A 17293-nucleotide genomic window follows, 5' to 3' on the forward strand; every position below is an offset into this window, starting at 1 on the left:
AAATGGAAAAAGTCTTGACTCCCTGGTTGATACTGGAGCATCTGTAAGCCTGGTAAATCAGGAAATCATCCAACCGAGCAAGGTGTATGAAGGAAGAACAACACTGGGCAACACTGGGCAGAAGTAGAGGTTGAATTTGGTGGACATCACCTAAAAGTAGATGCCCTTGTCATGCATGGCGTTGATTTCCTGTTTCTTTTATCTCGGCCTGATATGAAGCGATTGAAGATGAATATTTCTTGGAGAGACGAAGTGACTATTGACGGATCATTTAAGCCTAACTTGCGTGGAATTGAAAATTCACATCGAAGAGTTAGAAATGCTGATGAGATACTGACAAATTTTCCCGAACTTATTTGTGTTGAGACGTACCCGCCAGCAGCAGATGTCTTCGAGGTACCGTTTAAGCTTCGTGACGTCACAGTAGTGCGTAAAAAGCCGTACAGTCTTTCCCTCGAGAAAAAGACCTGGCTAAAGGCCGAACTGCAGCAAATGCTAAATGCGGTATTATAAGGCCATCGCGTCACCTTTCGCGTCACCAGTCACCATAGTACCGAAAGACGATGGCTCATTTCGCCTTTGCACAGATTACCGGCAGATCAACGGCCAGACTGATTTGTTTCCTTTTCCCATGCCCCGAATAGACGAGATCATCAATGAAACTGGTGGATCAAATGTTTTCTCTCGGATCGACCTCTGTAAAGGATACTGGCAGGTGCCACTACAAGAAGATTACAAGGAGTACACTGCTTTTGTAACACCTTTCGATGTGTACGAGTACAACCGCTTACCGTTCGGTTGGAAGAATTCTGGAGCTTGGTTTCAGAAAATGATGAATGGCATTCTTGATGAGTTCCTGGGAAAGTTTTGTGACGTATACATTGACGACATCATCATCATATACTCACGTACAAGAGAAGAACATGAAAAACACCTCCCGTGCGTGTTAGAAGCCCTCAGTAAGTCAAAGTTAAAGATTAACAAGAACAAGAGTGAATTTTTTCAGACAAATGTTGTCTTTCTAGGAAGAGTTTTTGACGGCAAAACTAAAACAACCAAAGAGGAGTCTATACAAAGGATGAAGAAGCTCGTCAAGCCATATGACCTACACTCACTGCGTGTTTTCCTTGGACTCGCCGGTCATTTTCGTGCGTTCATTAAGGATTACGCTGCAAAGACCAGATGCCTCACCAAGCTGACGCAAAAGGATGTGCCATTTATCTGGAGTGAAGAGTGCGAGAAAGCGTACGAGTACCTTGTTGAAGCTATATCGTCGGATCCTGTGCTTGTGCTACCTGACTTCAACAAGCCTTTCGAGCTGTGTACGGACGCTTCACAATATGGTACAGGGGCCGTTCTATATCAACGAGACACAAAGGAACACCAAGGACGCCAGCTCAAGGTGATTGGCTATTATTCTTCTACGTTCTCAAAAGCTCAAGAACATTATACGACCACAGAAAAAGAGGCTCTGGCTGTTGTGATGGCACTCCGGTATTTCAGAAGCTACATAGAGGGTCATCATTTCCGGCTTTTCACTGACAACCGAGCGTTAACCTACCTCTTGGGATTAACCCAGCCCAAGGGCAGAGTGGCGCGTTGGATCAGTGAAATACAACAGTTCACTTTCGATGTAAGCCATCGACCTGGTGATAAGCTTCCTGATGCAGATGCTCTTTCCAGGCTTCACATCACAGAAGTGAGAACATCTGATCATGAGCATGTTTGCAGCTTGTGGGAAGGCACCGAAGACCTGACTTGCAATAATGGCAAATTTTGTGTGCCAGGAACTTTGGTGAAAAAGGTTTTGAAGCTGTACCATGACAGCCCAGAGTCAGGAGGGCATGATGGATTCTGGAAAACTTATTGGAAGATAAAAAGTCGATTCATCTGGAAAAATATGAAGGAAGATATCAAGAACTACGTGCAAACATGTCACCAGTGCCAAATTAACAAGGCCAAGTATCGTCCAAGAGGGAATCAAATGGTCATCGCTAATCATTCCCAAGTCCCATTTGAAGTAATTCATCTAGATTTTGCCGAACTAAAAAAGCGAGGAGAGGGAGTAAGTAAGACTCAGGCATTCCTTGTCGCAATAGATGAATGCACACGCATGGCAGCTGCAAAGCCAGGAAAGGAAGACGCCAATTCTGTTTTGACATTGCTGGAGCGGAATATGTTCAAGAACACTAAGGTAGTGGTCTCCGACAACGGGCCAGCTTTGCGCAGTAAGAAGCTTCAAGAATGGGCCCGTGATAGAGGAATTGCCCTGAGATTTGCCACACCCTACCATCCAGAAGGAAACGGCCTAGCTGAGAGGCTCATTCGGGATTTGAAAACATTCATCGCAATTTACCATGATTTCCATGGAGGATGGAAGTGTGCCTTGGAAGCAGCAGTCAGGCACCACAATCATTCTCATACCATGGGATTAGGATGCACGCCTAACTTTGCTGCATCAGGCGAAGCAACTTGGCTACCAGCCGACTACAACTTTGGAATCGTTGGGAAAGTTTCTTGCAGATGTGCAAGAAAGGCGCAAGACGGAAGAGGAGCTTGCACGCTACAGATCAACAATGAAGAGACACTTCGATCTGCGACATAGCCCAAAGATGCCTGTAATAGAGCCTGGAGATACAGTTTTAGTCCGGAGGAGTTTAGATGGACCGAAGTCCAAATTTTCTGGGCCCTACACAGTGATAAAGACCGTCAAGCAACAAGGAATCTTGAAATCGCTACACTATTTGGGACCGGAAGGAAAAACTGAAATAGCAACAGTGTGAAATGTCATACCCTATCATCCCAGGAGGGATGAAAACCGAAGTCCGGGAGGATGTGATGTTCCGGTGAAGAAGAAGAAGACAGAAGAGACAAGAACAGCAGGAGGAAGAAAAAGAAGTGATCAAGATGGATACCTGTAAATAAATGAGTGTATTTTAACTCGTACTTTATAATAAACATTTGACAACAAAGGTGCATTAACTTTTCTAAAGTCATACATCGCAGCATGCAATGCGACAAGCCAAATCAACACACTATCAGCCAAGTTGACCAAGCACGCAGCGAGGTCCAATGAGACAAAGCGTTGTGGGGGTTCATTAGTGCTAGCTGTCATGTCACAGAAAAGAATATCAATTTTTTTTTCACCTGAGGTCATGGAGCACGCACTCCTAACCCGTGTAAACACTCACCTCGAAGACACATGTGCTTACCCCCACTCGATAATTGGCTTTAGATAGCATCTTTCCACCCAAGACGCTATGCTCCAACTTCAGCATCAAATCCTAGATAGCACATCCCGTCACACGAAGGCGATCTTGGGCCTCGACCTCGAGCGCGCCTTCGATAATATAAGGCACTCCACCATCCTCGAGCGCATCTCCTTGCTCAACCTTGGAGAACGCACTTACAGCTACGTAAGAGACTTTCTATCCAATCGGAAGGCTTTCCTGTCGGTCGGAGACATTCGATCGGAGGAACTCTCCCTCGGCAGCACGGGCACACCGCAAGGCTCTGTCATTTCCCCGATACTGTTTAATCTGGTTATGCTCGGATTAGCACAAGAACTACAAAAACTCGACGGCATTGGACACACCATATACGCCGACGACATTACAATCTGGGCTGCAAAGGGCAATGACGGCCAAATCGAAACTGCCCTACAAGACGCCATTGACGTCGTAGAAAATTATCTTGAAGGCACGGGACTCCGCTGTTCCCCTGAAAAGTCGGAGCTTCTCCTATACCGCGCTGCCACACTCCGTGGACGCCCCCCGCGGGACTCCACGACTAAACGCCAATACGAGGAAATAGAGCTAAACCTGAGGCTTAGCAGACCTATACGCGTGGTCCCTTACATCTGCGTTCTTGGTATGACCATAGAAGCCAATTAACGGAGCTAACTCTACGGCTATCTCAAAGATCCTTCAACAGACCGCCAATACATCCAGACTGCTGAAACGAGTGACCAACCGGCGAGGGGGTATGAAGGAAGAAAGCCTCATCCGCCTTGTCCAATCTTTTATCGTCTGTCACATTACTTATGTTGCATCCTTTCTCAACTGGTACAAAGCTGAAAAGACTAAACTGGACATCATCATTACAGGAGCCTATAAGCAGGCCTTAGGACTACCCAACCACTCCAGCACGGAACTTCTACTACAATTAGGTATCCACAGCACCCTAGACGAGTTAATCGAGGCCCAACGTCGATCTCAACTAGAGCGGCTTACTCTCACGGAAGCGGGCCGCAGCATTCTAAAGAAGCTTAATATCACCTACCACCGTCAACATGGAGACAAACACCCAATACCACGCGACATTCAGCAATGGATACACGCCGACCCTATTCCGAAAAACATGCACCCAGACTACAACAATGAACGCAGGAAAGCACGAGCTACTTCCCTCATCAAAGCTTACGCCAACACCGCTGGCGTCACCTTCGTCGACGCAGCTGAGTACCAAGATGGACGGCGTTTTGCGGCGGTTACCACAGTAGGCAGCTTGCTCCGACATGCTGCCAGCATCATTACCAAAAATGCTGAGACGGCCGAGGAAGTGGCCATCGCCCTGGCCACTCTTGACCCAGCCTGTCACACCATACTGAGTGATTCTCGCGCAGCAGTGAACAACTACATCAAAGATCGTATTTCTCATCAATCACTCCGTATCTTACGACAAGCCCCGCATTCGCCTGAAAATCAAATCACCCTCGTCTGGATCCCAGCACACGCCGGCGTTGTCCACCTGCACCTCACCAACCTCAACGAGGTTACACACTCCGTAGCACGAGTACTAGTCAACCGTGCCAGAGATGGTGCAGGTGCACCCGCAGGACGTGACCGCCTTACAAGATACAACGACCTTGTAAAGTCGTTGTACCTCGCAAGAACCTTCTCCACCCCTCACCGCAAGTTAAACAGGGCACAGGCAACCACCCTTCGCCTGCTACAAATGAATACATACCCCTCCCTCACACGCTATCACACTATATAACCCGACATCTACCCGAGCCAGACGTGCAAGGTCTGTAAAACTGAATCGGCAACACTCCCCCACATGCTATGGGAGTGCAAACATCAATACCAAGACCTTAATCCCGTGACCCTCTCGTCGAGATGGCACGCCGCTCTGCGCAGCTCCCATCTCGACGACCAACTCTGGGCGACCCAGCAGGCCTACGAAGCGACGAAGAGGCAAGACCTCGACGTCCCACCGTGGGAGGCCTAGGCCCAGCCGACTGAACTGCTGGTGCTCATTAAAGTTTACTCTCTCTCTCTCTGCGCGAATGCATCTATGTCAAGACACTAAAGCCAGCAAAGATAACTATGTTCTTATTTTTCTGCTTTGACTTTTATTCGCGAGGACACATTGAGCCTCTTCAGTTTTCTAGTTCTCGCTACCCGCGGGCTGCCAGAGCCAGCAAGAGCACATGCCTTTTTCTCGTGTTGCCCCGACCATCGCGCGGCGCACTTCGGTGTGCGTTCATTTTTGTCTGGGCGAGTAGATTTTTTTCTGGCAGAGTTTTGGACGTCTTCTCGCTATTAGATGAGTAAAAGAAACAATGGTCGCTCGCCGCCATCACTGTGGGGACTCGACGAATCGCAACGCGTTCGCTCGAGCGCCAACACTCCAGAAAGCCTTGTCTCGCCGGTGTAGGATACCGAGCAGTGTGCGTATGGTTCTCTGTGGGCCAAGCGTCTCACGTTTTCTTCGATATTCCTTCGATAGCCACAGTAGGTGCCCAAAGTAGGCATTAGATTGTGGCTAACATACTTTCCTTTACGTTTCCTTTTTTTTTAATTTTGGTGCTTCGGCCCCACGAAAGAAAAGAAGACATAGTTGTGGCGCAGCGAATTGCCGCGTGGTGAAAGTTCAATTTCGTTACTCATTCTGCGGAAAGTAAAGGGCCACGGGATGCTTCAGTTGCGAGGGCGAGTCAAATGAAAGATACGGTAAGCCAACCCACCCCACTCAATAATGGTTCGGTTCGTTATCTGCGAGGCATGCGTGTAGCACACAAGCATGTCTCATTTACAAAAGGGACGCGCAGCTGTGAGGATAAATGTTCTTTAGTGCTCCCGTACACTGGGTTGAACTTAATAAATGCTCCAAAAGTTGAACAGCGTGGTGTCATGAGGTTTTTGACAGCTGAAGGTGTTTCCCAAAAAGAAATTAGTTGCCTTATGGCTGCCGTATATGTCGAACATTGCATTTCATTGGTCACTGCGAAGCATTGGAGCAAACGGTTCAAAGAAGGATGTGAAAGTTGCAAAGACAATCCAAGACCGGGCCAAAGGCACCGTCCCATTACCCCCAACGCGATTGCAAAGGTTGGTGATAGACAGGAACGGGGGATAAGCATGGATGAACTCAGTAAAATAAACCGAACTAGATTTCTGGACGTCTGTCCATGGTGTTCTAATAAACCCACACTACAACATATCACATGGGATTGCCTGGGAAGGCCTTCACATATTAATAGCCCATACATAACTGCACATCCTCTTATGTTGCATAGGCATTGGGAGATGCATGGCTTGCGGACGAGGGAAAGGAGAGCCAAATGGCTCTCCTGGACCAAGCCCAGCGAGCCGCTCGTGCCAGTGGAGCCCTGGACTAAGGGCCCAACCACACTCGCCTACTTTTCTTTTTGAAATAAAGTTTTCTTCCTTCCTTCCTTCCTTTGACAGGCATTTCACTCTGCTGCATCTAGTTTTGACACTCGGTGGCGGAAAAGGCTATTTTCTTCCCCACCGACCTGCAGTCATTAAAATGGAGAAAGAGCGGCGCAAACAATGCTGACGACACAACAACGATGATGCGTCGAGCAGACGACAGCCGCTCAGCCCATAAGCTCTCCTCAGCCAATAGGCACTGTCAAAACAGTGGGCTTCTTCGATTTTCCACTTCTGGCTACCCGCGGGCTGCCAGAGCCAGCCAGAGCGTCTTCGTTTTTCTCGGGTTGCTCCGCCCACCGCGCTACGCGTTGGCTACGCACTTCCGCCGGGCGTTCGTTTTGCTCGCGCTGGACGGTTCTGGCTACCCGCGGGCTGCCAGAACCTGCCAGGACGATTTTGGTCTGGCTGCTCTCTGGAAGTTCTCTGGCTAGCAGACGACTCAAAGAGGCGATGGGCGCTCGCCGCCATCTTTACGGGGACTTCACGGATTGCAACGCGGGCGCTTGAGGACTTAAAAACTTACCTCGCTCAGCCAACTGTCAACGGTCATCTTCGGATTTCCTTACTTCTACCGTTATCGTTTTAGGTGCTAACGCTCCGTTCCGCATCGCGAAGCGGCGTGATACGAGCCGTGGTGAACCGTTTGAAGCTTTTGTGTGTGTGTGTGTCCCCTTATTGCTTCTTCGCGGCGGTGATCAGCACGCCGCGCTCTCATGCGTGCATGTTATCTGCATCGTGTTCCACGCAAGCTGTAGGCGCTCATTCACACATTGCGGTACATTTTGGGTTCGTCTTTCACTGGTGGCGTTCCTTTTCACATATGTCGCGTATGTATGCGGAGGAATCTCCTTTTTCTGCAGTTAGCGAAGGCTTTGCATCTAGCCCGTGTTCGCTCCGTCTCTCCGTCGTATGCTTGGGTGGCAGCTCGAAACCGACATGTGTTCGAACTGCAGGCCGTTGATCTAAGAATGCACTGATTGCACTCGGTACATTTAGACACACGTACATTGGTTTATTGCTCTCATGATTGCGACCAATGTTGTTTTTCGTGTGAAACGTTTCGCTGGTCACAGGCGACGTGCATTTTCACGCTCCAGCCGCGTCCCCAGCTCCTTAAATGAGAAGCACCATCAGCCACAACAAACTTTCTGAAATCGAAGCCCAAACAGGTCGGTGCGAAATTTTATGCGTATGAGACGTACCCGTTAACCTGCTTTTTCATGTCTTGTGATGACACAACTCCAACTCATCATTGTCGCCGGTGGTCGACGTGATCGCTGCGAGCAGGGATCCTCCAGCTATCGCTTTCGAGTATACAATCACGATTTCGCGTCTTGTCATGCGCCTCGTCGGAGGCCATCTGTTGCGCTGCGCAAGGCGAGGTTGGCCGAGTACGCGTCCTGCGCCGAGTCGCGCGAAAGTGACCGTATTCCTGAATACAAATATATATTTTCAAGCTGGCAACGCACAAATGGGCCGACTACGCCGGGCGCGCGTCGGTCTCGACGGGCGCTGCCATGCTGGTAGCATGTTTACATTTGGCCAGCTGTACCGGCGTTCGATTTTGCAAACTTCGGGCAGGTTCGGGTTATCTTGGAATCCCAGCCCACGTGACTTCCTGTCAGAACCGGAACTAGCTGGCTGCCGTCTGGCTCCCAGCGGGCTGCCAGAACTCCGAAAATCGAAGAAGCCCAGTAGGAGCTTTAGAAGAAGGCGACGGCAGTGCCGTCGCAATTTCAGCGTTTTTTACAAGGCCTTTTTACAACAGCCCCGGCAATAGAGTTCCTAACTCTATGGCCTCGGCGCTCGCCAAATCATCCGCTGGACCCACTCCCCCATAGAGTTACTATACTGACTCTAGAGGACAAGCTACCCACAGGGCCCATGCATTGAAATCGGACACCGCAAGAGCGCCGCCATGTTGCTACGCGCTGGGGTTGCCAGCTCCTGAGACGCTTGCTAGACTTGCTGGCAGTAGAGAGATAGAGAGAAAAAAACATTTAATTGGACCATCGAAGTCGTTGCTCTTGAGGTTGAGTGGGTGGTGTCCTCATTCCAGGACTCCACTGGCCATGGTTTCTCGACGTACTTGCTGGACGAGAGCTTCTTGTCCCGCCAGGGTATCGCCGGTCAGCTGTACCTCCCACCGCTCAAATGACGTGCTAGGCGTCTTTAAGTGTACAGGTTTGCCCCCGCACCCCCACTAGATGTGAAAGATGTGTGTGTCGCCGCACCAGGGGCAGATGCCGCGGTATGTATGTGGGAACATTTTACTGTATCTGTGTAGGTTTGGAAATGTGTTGATCTGAATACGTCTGAGAGCTACTGCCTCTTCAGTGCTGAGCTTTCTGTGAGAGGGAGGATAAATCCTGCGGTTGAGTCGCTGGATCTCGAGTCGGTCGCCGTAGTTGGATGGCAGGGGCACGAAGGCAAAGGGTGGGATTGATGAGACGATTGGTCTTGCCCCGCTCGGTTGATTAGCGCTCGAGCTAGGGCGTTCGCCCTTTCGTTCCCCTCCAGGCCCGCGTGGCCCGGCGTCCACGTGATTTGATGGGACAGTAGTCAGCTTTATTCTGGCAATGGTAGCAGCGTAGCAGCATGGCTTCTCGCTTGTAGTGTGGTGATGTGGTGTGCGTGCAGCCGTGTGTTTGGGCTTTGTTCGTTCTTTATTCTATGTTGAGGGATGGCGTGGATGTGGTCGATGTTGGCCGTGTAGGTGGCAGCTATGCAATCGAAGGATGATCCTGTTGAAGCTTCCGGCGGTATGCGGTTTCAGTGGTCACGCCTGTTGCAGGAGTGTCACTCGACGAGATCACGACTTAGGAGCTCGAAGCTGCGGTCAGATCCCTTGTTGGCGTTCCGTAATTCTCTTCGCACGGGCGCGGTGTCTTGCAGAAGCTGCTGGGTGCTTTTTTCGTTGCGCGGTGCTTTTCTCGTCGCCACGATAGATCGTTTTTTTACAAGTACTGATCCAGCTGTAGGGCGCATGTAACCGACAAACGGAAACCTTAGGAGAGCGCCTGAGAGTATAATAAATTAGGCGGCGCAGGAACTCCAGGGCACCCAATCAGTGGGGGATCAAAGCTCGAAACAGAACGGCACGTAGGTTGGGGCCGCCGATGCAGATGTGTGCCAGGGAGTGTTCGCACGGACAGCTCCCTTGGCACGCACAGCGGTGCCTCGCAAGGTCGAGATACTTTAAAGGCACCTGCGACCGTAATCATTCTTTTTCCTCGGTGCAGTGAGCATCATCATCAGCCTGGTTACAACCACTGCAGGGCAAATGCCTCTCGCATACTTTTCCAACAACCCCGGTCATGTACTAATTGTGGCCATGTCGTCCCTGCAAACTTCTTAATCTCATCCGCCCACCTTACTTTCTGCCGCCCCCTGCTACGCTTCCCTTCCCTTGGAATCCAGTCCGTCACCCTTAATGACCATCGGTTATCTTCCCTCCTCATTACATGTCCTGCCCATGCCCATTTCTTTTTCTTGATTTCAACTAAGATGTCATTAACTCGCGTTTGTTCCCTCACCCAGTCTGTTCTTTTCTTATCCCTTAACGTTACACCCATCATTCTTCTTTACATAGTTCGTTGCGTCGTCCTCAATTTAAGCAGAACCCTTTTCGCAAGCTTCCAGGTTTCCGCCGCGTAGGTGAGTACTGGTAAGACACAGCTATTATACACTTTTCTCTTGAGGGATAATGGCAACCTGCTGTTCATGATCTGAGAATGCCTGCCAAACGCACCCCAGCCCATTCTTATTCTTCTGATTATTTCCGTCTCATGATCCGGATCCGCCGTCACTACCTGCCCTAAGTAGATTTATTCCCTTACGACTTCCAGTGCATCACTGCCTATTGTAAATTGCTGTTCTCTTCCGAGACTGTTAAACATTACTTTAGTTTTCTGCAGATTAATTTTTAGACCCACTCTTCTGCTTTGCCTCTCCAGTTCAGTGAGCATGCATTGCAATTTGTCCCCTGAGTTACTAAGCAAGGCAATATCATCAGCGAATCGCAAGTTACTAAGGTATTCTCCATTACCTTTTATCCCCAATTCTTCCCAATCCAGGTCTCTGAATACCTCCTGTAAACACGCAGTGAATAGCATTGGAGAGATCGTATCTCCCTGCCTGACGCCTTTCTTTATTGAGATTTTGTTGCTTGCTTTATGGAGGACTACGCTGGCTGTTGAGCCGCTATAGATATCTTTCAGTATTTTTACATACGGCTCGTCTACACCCTGATTCCGTAATGCCTCCATGACTGCTGAGGTTTTGACAGAATCAAACGCTTTCTCGTAATAAATGAAAGCTATATATAAGGGTTGGTTATATTCCGCACATTTCTCTATCACCTGATTGATAGTGTGAATATGATATATTGTTGAGTAGCCTTTACGGAATCCTGCCTGGGGCTGCCTGAATTACTGTAATAAACACAATTCCACGATGGGATTGTTTACTTTTATTTTTTTATTGTAACACTAAAAACTACATAAAACCTTATTTTGTATATCTGAGAGAAGTATACGCATTTTGCACATGTAGGTATCACAAGCTTAATCCAGTGTGCAATACACAGACAAAGCAGCTGCTACAACAGGAATTGCATTGAGGGCCGCACAACACACACGTAATTAAAGGTGAAAAATATAGCGGGAAGCCTCAAAGTACGCTCTCTAGCACTGCAAAGTATAACATGTATGTGTACACTAGCTGTTCAAAAAAGCAGTGCATCAATGTCCCATTTTCCTTCAAGTTTATTATCAAGTTCAAATTTACTGAAGTTTATTATGAGTACATTGTACAACAGCTATCTGCTGACACACCCGCAGTCAAGGTGGCTGTTCGAGGTGTGTTGGCTGCCTCAGCGTAAGAAAAAGAAATAACTTGGGTGAATGTCAACACCAGTGCCATTGCTTCTTGCCTCTGACCTGCACGTGCCTCTACGGAATCTTTGTTGGTGGGGTCTGTACAGGCAAGATGGCGTGGTGATGCATATGAGTCATCCGAGAGAAAGAGTATCGTTTACATGGAGAAGTGGCTGTTCACATTGCCTGTCGCTTTCCCTCAAATGCTTCCTTCGCAACTAGCGTGACACACCTGCACTCAATTAAGGTGGCTGTTCGAAGTGTGCTGGCTGCCTAAACGTACGAAAAAGAAAGAAATTAGATGAATGTCAATACCAGTGCTATTGCTTCTTGCCTCTTACCTGCATTTGCTGCTAAGGCCCTTTGGCTTGCGGGGTCTGCATGAGGGAGCTGCTGTGGCCAGGCGTAGGCATTGTCTAAGCAAAAAGGCAATGCAAATGGGGAATTAAGGAAATAAATGCGGTTGTTATGTCTGCTTCTTGCACTGTTCTTGCCTAAAAGTTTTCAAAGATAGTGTCCAGAATGCACCAACACTTTTACTGCTTTTGCTTTTTACCTGCAGGTGTTGCTGTGATATCCTTAGTATGGCTGCGTGCAGAATTTTAACACTTGGTGGAGGTATTTGAAGCGGTAGCCAAAAATAAATAATCATCCTTGTCTGCATGAATGCTTTCAATTTCAAGATGCAGTGGTAACTATCACTATTGGTGCAATGCCCCCCACATCTATGCAGCAAGTGCCATAGCTCGAAATTTAACTTTTTCTTTAGTGTTTCACAAGGTGTCTGATATGTCCGCATAAAATATGATCCGTTTCTTTTTATTTATCCTGGTGTGGAGAGAGCATCATTAAATTTTTTTTTATTTTTACGTGGCTAGTTTTTTAGTTTGTTTCTGAATTTATCAAGCAGCAGTCTCATGATGCTAAAGTGACTCATGTAATGACAATCATCAGCTTTTGTTTTGCAGAAAAACAACGCATTTCCTGACCCATTGCTTGCTATCCTATTACTAGCATAATTTTGCAGAGTATTCTACCTACATTGACTTGCTTGACCTCCACTAAAGAGTCTTGCGTTTTCAAAAACCATTCTTTCCTTAAAATCATTCGACACTTCTCATAATTTCTGTACCTTGAGCTTCTGATACTATGCATTCAACATTTTTGCTTGCTGCTTCTGTCTAGAAATGCCTTCTTTAATTTAGCGCTTAAATTTTACCTTTGGAACACACAGAAGGGCTTGCCATTGCATATCTGCATAACAGGAAAACATGTTTCATTAAACTTTTGCAAAATCCAATAGAAGATTGATGAATGCAGCTTGCAGTGTGATTTGACTGAATGGGCCAAAAAAGTAACTCATCTCACTTGGTAAATTAAAGCACATATTAGTGTGGTGTACAACACATGTTACATCAGCGTTGTGGGTTCTCTTGCTTATACAACAGAATAATTGGTGCGCAAGAAAAAAATTATTTTTGTATACCCCTTGTACACGCTGATTTAAGGAAGATGAGCTTGAGCTGTCCACATGATCTACTTATTTTACCTGCGAGTATACAAAAAAAAAACATTGTCCCAGCTGCTTCGTGGTACTTGAGATTATGTCAGTATTGCATATGTGCGCGTTGCCTAAAGTTATTGAATTTTGAAAATGCTCTTAGGAATCTGATGTGCATATCTGCAGTTTATTGATACATGTAGAATACTCAACATCATGTGCAAGTGAACGGTCCTACAGGCCCGGAGTCGATCATGCAAATAGATTCGCTGCACACATTTGTGACCAGAAAAGATATGACACATGAAATGGCATGCAAGGAAGTGTTGAAAATATTGCACAGTTAACAAAACGGCTACGCTATTAATATGTGGGTTCAGGCACTCGATTTCGTCCTTATTAGGCACTCGCCTCTTGATTGCTTCCTGACACAGAAATACTCGGCATCAAACTGTTTTTATGCTGTGGCCTTTGTAGAAGCATGATTGTTCAAAGTGCAACAATTCTATGACTTGCTTGTAGATTCACCAGTAGAATTCCTGTGCGCTGGTCCACCTGTCCAGCAATTCCCTACTGAAGGGAAACCTGTGGCGATAGTTGTTCATATCATTTTTGTCACCTCCCTTGTAGATTACTGCAACTCGAGCTGATTTCATCTTATCAGGGAAGATACCAGTCAGGAGCATTCTGTTGCATATATGCGTTAAAGGTGGACTAATGCTTCTGATAGCGGCTTTTACTGGTACCGTACTTATATCGTCGTCACCTGGTGAACGTTGATTTTTAAGGGAATTAATTATAGCTACGACTTCTTCTTCAGACGCGGGGGTCAGAAATAGACTCACAGCAACTATATCTTTCACATAAAGCTCTATAGGTGATGGGCGACACGCGCCTGCTGTGATATGACAAGCGCCTGCATTAGGAAAATGTTCGATAAATGTATTAGCAAATGTTACACCAGAGCAGGAAGTTCCATCAATCAGTAGCTCTGAAGGTAGACGAGGTTTCCCATTGGACATCATGCCATTTACAACGTTCCAAACTTGTTTGGGTTTGTCCATTATTGAAGCAAATTTGTTTTCATAATAGGCAGTTTTCGCCTTCTTTAGATCCAGATTTAATTTGTTTCTGAATTTCTTAAATTCTTCGAAATCGGTTGGGTCTCTCGTTTCTAAAGAATGAGCAAATAACGAGTTTTTATATCGAATGCGTCTGAGAAGTAGCGGCGTAATCCAGTCTTTCTTAGCTTTTTTGTGCTTATGGACGGCAATCATAGGAAATGCGAGGTTGTAATTGTGTTGTACCTTTTCTAAAAACATATCGTACGCTACGGATGGATCATTTTCCAGATATACTTCTGCCCAACTAGTTTCAGCCATAAGTGAACAAAAATAGGCAATTGTATTATCATTCACTGTTCGTCGCTTGCACGTAGGTTTGGCAGAGTTGCTTACTTGAGAACAGGCCAAAAAATGGCATATGATCACTTATGGCTGATGAAAAGACAACTACGATTACTTTAGGTGGTGAAAAATTTGTAAAACAGTGATCAATGAGTGTTTCTGTTTGCTGGCTTATTCTGGTAGTTAGGTCGATAACATTTTGGCAACCATGTAAAAACATCAATTCAAGTAGTTTAGTCTGCATCGAGTTTTTCTTAAGCAAATGAACGTTCATATCACCAAATATAATGACACGCCACTTGTTTTGATTATCTAAATTAAGGAAACTATCAAAGAAATCAAGGAATGCATCAAGATTACCATGAGGGGGGCGGTATACTAAAAGTAAAGCAATGTCGCGATGCAGTAAGCTAACAACTTCAATGTTTCCATTTACAACACATGAGTCTGTAAGAACGTCATAGGGCAAACGTTCGTGTACATATAGAGATATAACACCTCCGCGCTTATCTTGTCAGAACATAGAAATGTGATTGTAGCATGGAATCTGCACAACTTCTGCATCATAGTTACAGCAAGTTTCCATGAAACCAATGGCATCAAAACCACGCTTTAGTTCCTCTAATTCAGCTTCAACTTCTTCGACCTTATGCTTCAAACTGCGTACATTTAGGCGATACAAGGAGAGGACCTCTTGAGGAGCATAAGCACTTGCATTGAACAATTGATTAAAAAGGTCAGGGTTAAAGTAAACCATCATTCCAAACAGAGATTTAGCAAGCTTGCAAGTTTACGATGCCTTTACTATCTTGCTTAGGTCCTCCTCTGAGGCCCTCCTTATTGCTGGAGTGCTGCTATCTTTTCTCACAAAAATCTTTCCCTCTGTTGACCACACAAAAGTGTAGTTCTGCTCGCGAGCTTTCGTTTTAGCTAGCCATCGAAGTTTCTTGTTAGTGGCAGTAAAATTATCAAACAATTGTATCTTGTCCTGTTCTTTGAGGGCTGTGTGTTTTGCAAGTCATGGATCTTTAAGAGCCCGCCTAGAAAGCCTTATCAGTGCCACAAGTACCTTCTTTTGGCGTGATGGGAGACGATGCAGGCCTTCAATATCGGAGTCTGATAGGCAGGGTAGATAGAGCGTCACCGCAAGATCATTTATTTTAGATAGCAAGTATTCTTTTTCCTCAAAGGGCAAGCCATGGATTTCCATGTACTGTCTTCTGCTGTATTGTTGTAGATCGTTTAGCTCTTTCTTTAGCTCGTTTTGATCTTTTTCAGTGCTTTCATGTTTAGTGCGTAGCCTTTCAATCTCTCCAACATGCCTTTCAGAAGTCGTTAGTAGCGTGTCGTATGTCTCAGAAATATACGCAACAGATTTTTCAGTGCTTGTTACGGTCTCTCTTAATGATTTCAGACAATCCAGCTTGACAGTAAGTGCAGCAAAATTCTTCTTGATTTCAGAAAGTTCTTTACCGAAAGCAGGTGGGGCACGGACGTTTGACCATTACGAGACGAAGGCAAACGGCATGTTGGGCATTTTAATGTTTTATTATCTGCTTCATTTTTTATTTTGTTTTGATTAGCTAAATTAAGGAAACTATAAAAGAAATCAAGGAATGCATTAAGATTACCATGAGGGGGGCGGTATACTAAAAGTAAAGCAATGTCGCGATGCAGTAAGCTAACAACTTCAAAGTTTCCATTTAGAACACATGAGTCTGTAAGAACGTCATAGGGCATTTTTTGATTTGTTTTGATTATCTAAATTAAGGAAACTATCAAAGAAATCAAGGAATGCATCAAGATTACCATGAGGGGGGCGGTATACTAAAAGTAAAGCAATGGTGATGGTGAAAAGCTTTTGTTCGAAGTTAGAAAGAAGGCGATCTTTTATGTCCAGTAGAGCAGTCTGCGTGGATTTACCAGCCTGGAATCCGTACTGTTCTTTACATATTATGTTTTTTTTTTATCTAGGAAGTACCAAGGTGGTAGGGCTGACTACATTGTGCACATGTCATGAAATCTTGATCATCAGAAAAATCCTCAAAACGTAAGACAAGTATCCGTCGGCACAGTACTCATAGTGAACACAAGCTAGGGCAGCAGCGGCAGCGGGACATTTGGTTACTTGTTAAATACAGTGAAAATCAGCCAACCTGCGTAAAGAAAGCACGATGGTCAGACGCTGCACGATTGTTCCTGCCGCTGCCTCTGCTGCCCGAAGTGGGGAGCATCCGTCGGTAGGCTGGGCTTTTATAACAGGCTTGAAGGGGGCGTTGTCTGCTGTCCGTCCAGAATATCAGCAGGTCGATAGATGCAGTAGTGTAGATAGTCGATGTTAGTCGGTAGATAGTCGGCACAATGCTGTTTCTGCGCAAAGCAAAGACGATGGTCAGGCGCTGCGCGATTGTTCCGGCCGCTACCTCTGCTGCCCGAACACATGCCCAGTATTGCACGATCCCTGCGATCGCTCCACGCATTCCTGTCCACGCGCCGTGATACGAACGTAAAGCGACCAGGGTACCTCCCCACCGCATCGGGCCTCATGCCCCGTATTGTACAATCTCCTGGACCGGCCCACACATTGCTGTAGCCTGAATAAAGGGGAAATCAGACATCCACCCGGGTGGATGTCTGATTTTCCCTTTATTCATTACTTCTCTCCACCTTGCGGGTTTCCGCAGAACTACAATGTCATTCCTGCAGTCTATATATACGGAAATAAGTCGTCCAGGGTACCTCTCTGGGAACGCATGTCAGGTACTGCAATACCTCCGGAATCGGCGCACACATTCTTGTCGCCTATACGGACGTAAGCGGGCAGGG

General features: G+C 46.5%; 1 long non-coding RNA gene across 1 annotated transcript in view; it reads right to left on the minus strand.

Moving 5' to 3' along the window:
- LOC135911066 (uncharacterized) overlaps positions 1-16760 on the minus strand; it is a 30896-nt gene extending 14136 nt beyond the window's left edge. Inside the window, exons 1-2 of the long non-coding RNA XR_010567201.1 lie at positions 16624-16760; positions 11902-11976 (exon numbers count right to left, since the gene is read on the minus strand). This is a non-coding gene — a long non-coding RNA (uncharacterized lncRNA). The remainder of the gene's footprint in view (positions 1-11901; positions 11977-16623) is intronic.
- Positions 16761-17293: the final 533 nt, after the last annotated feature.

Source organism: Dermacentor albipictus, chromosome 1, assembly GCF_038994185.2.
Source record: "Dermacentor albipictus isolate Rhodes 1998 colony chromosome 1, USDA_Dalb.pri_finalv2, whole genome shotgun sequence".
Classification (NCBI taxonomy): domain Eukaryota; kingdom Metazoa; phylum Arthropoda; class Arachnida; order Ixodida; family Ixodidae; genus Dermacentor; species Dermacentor albipictus.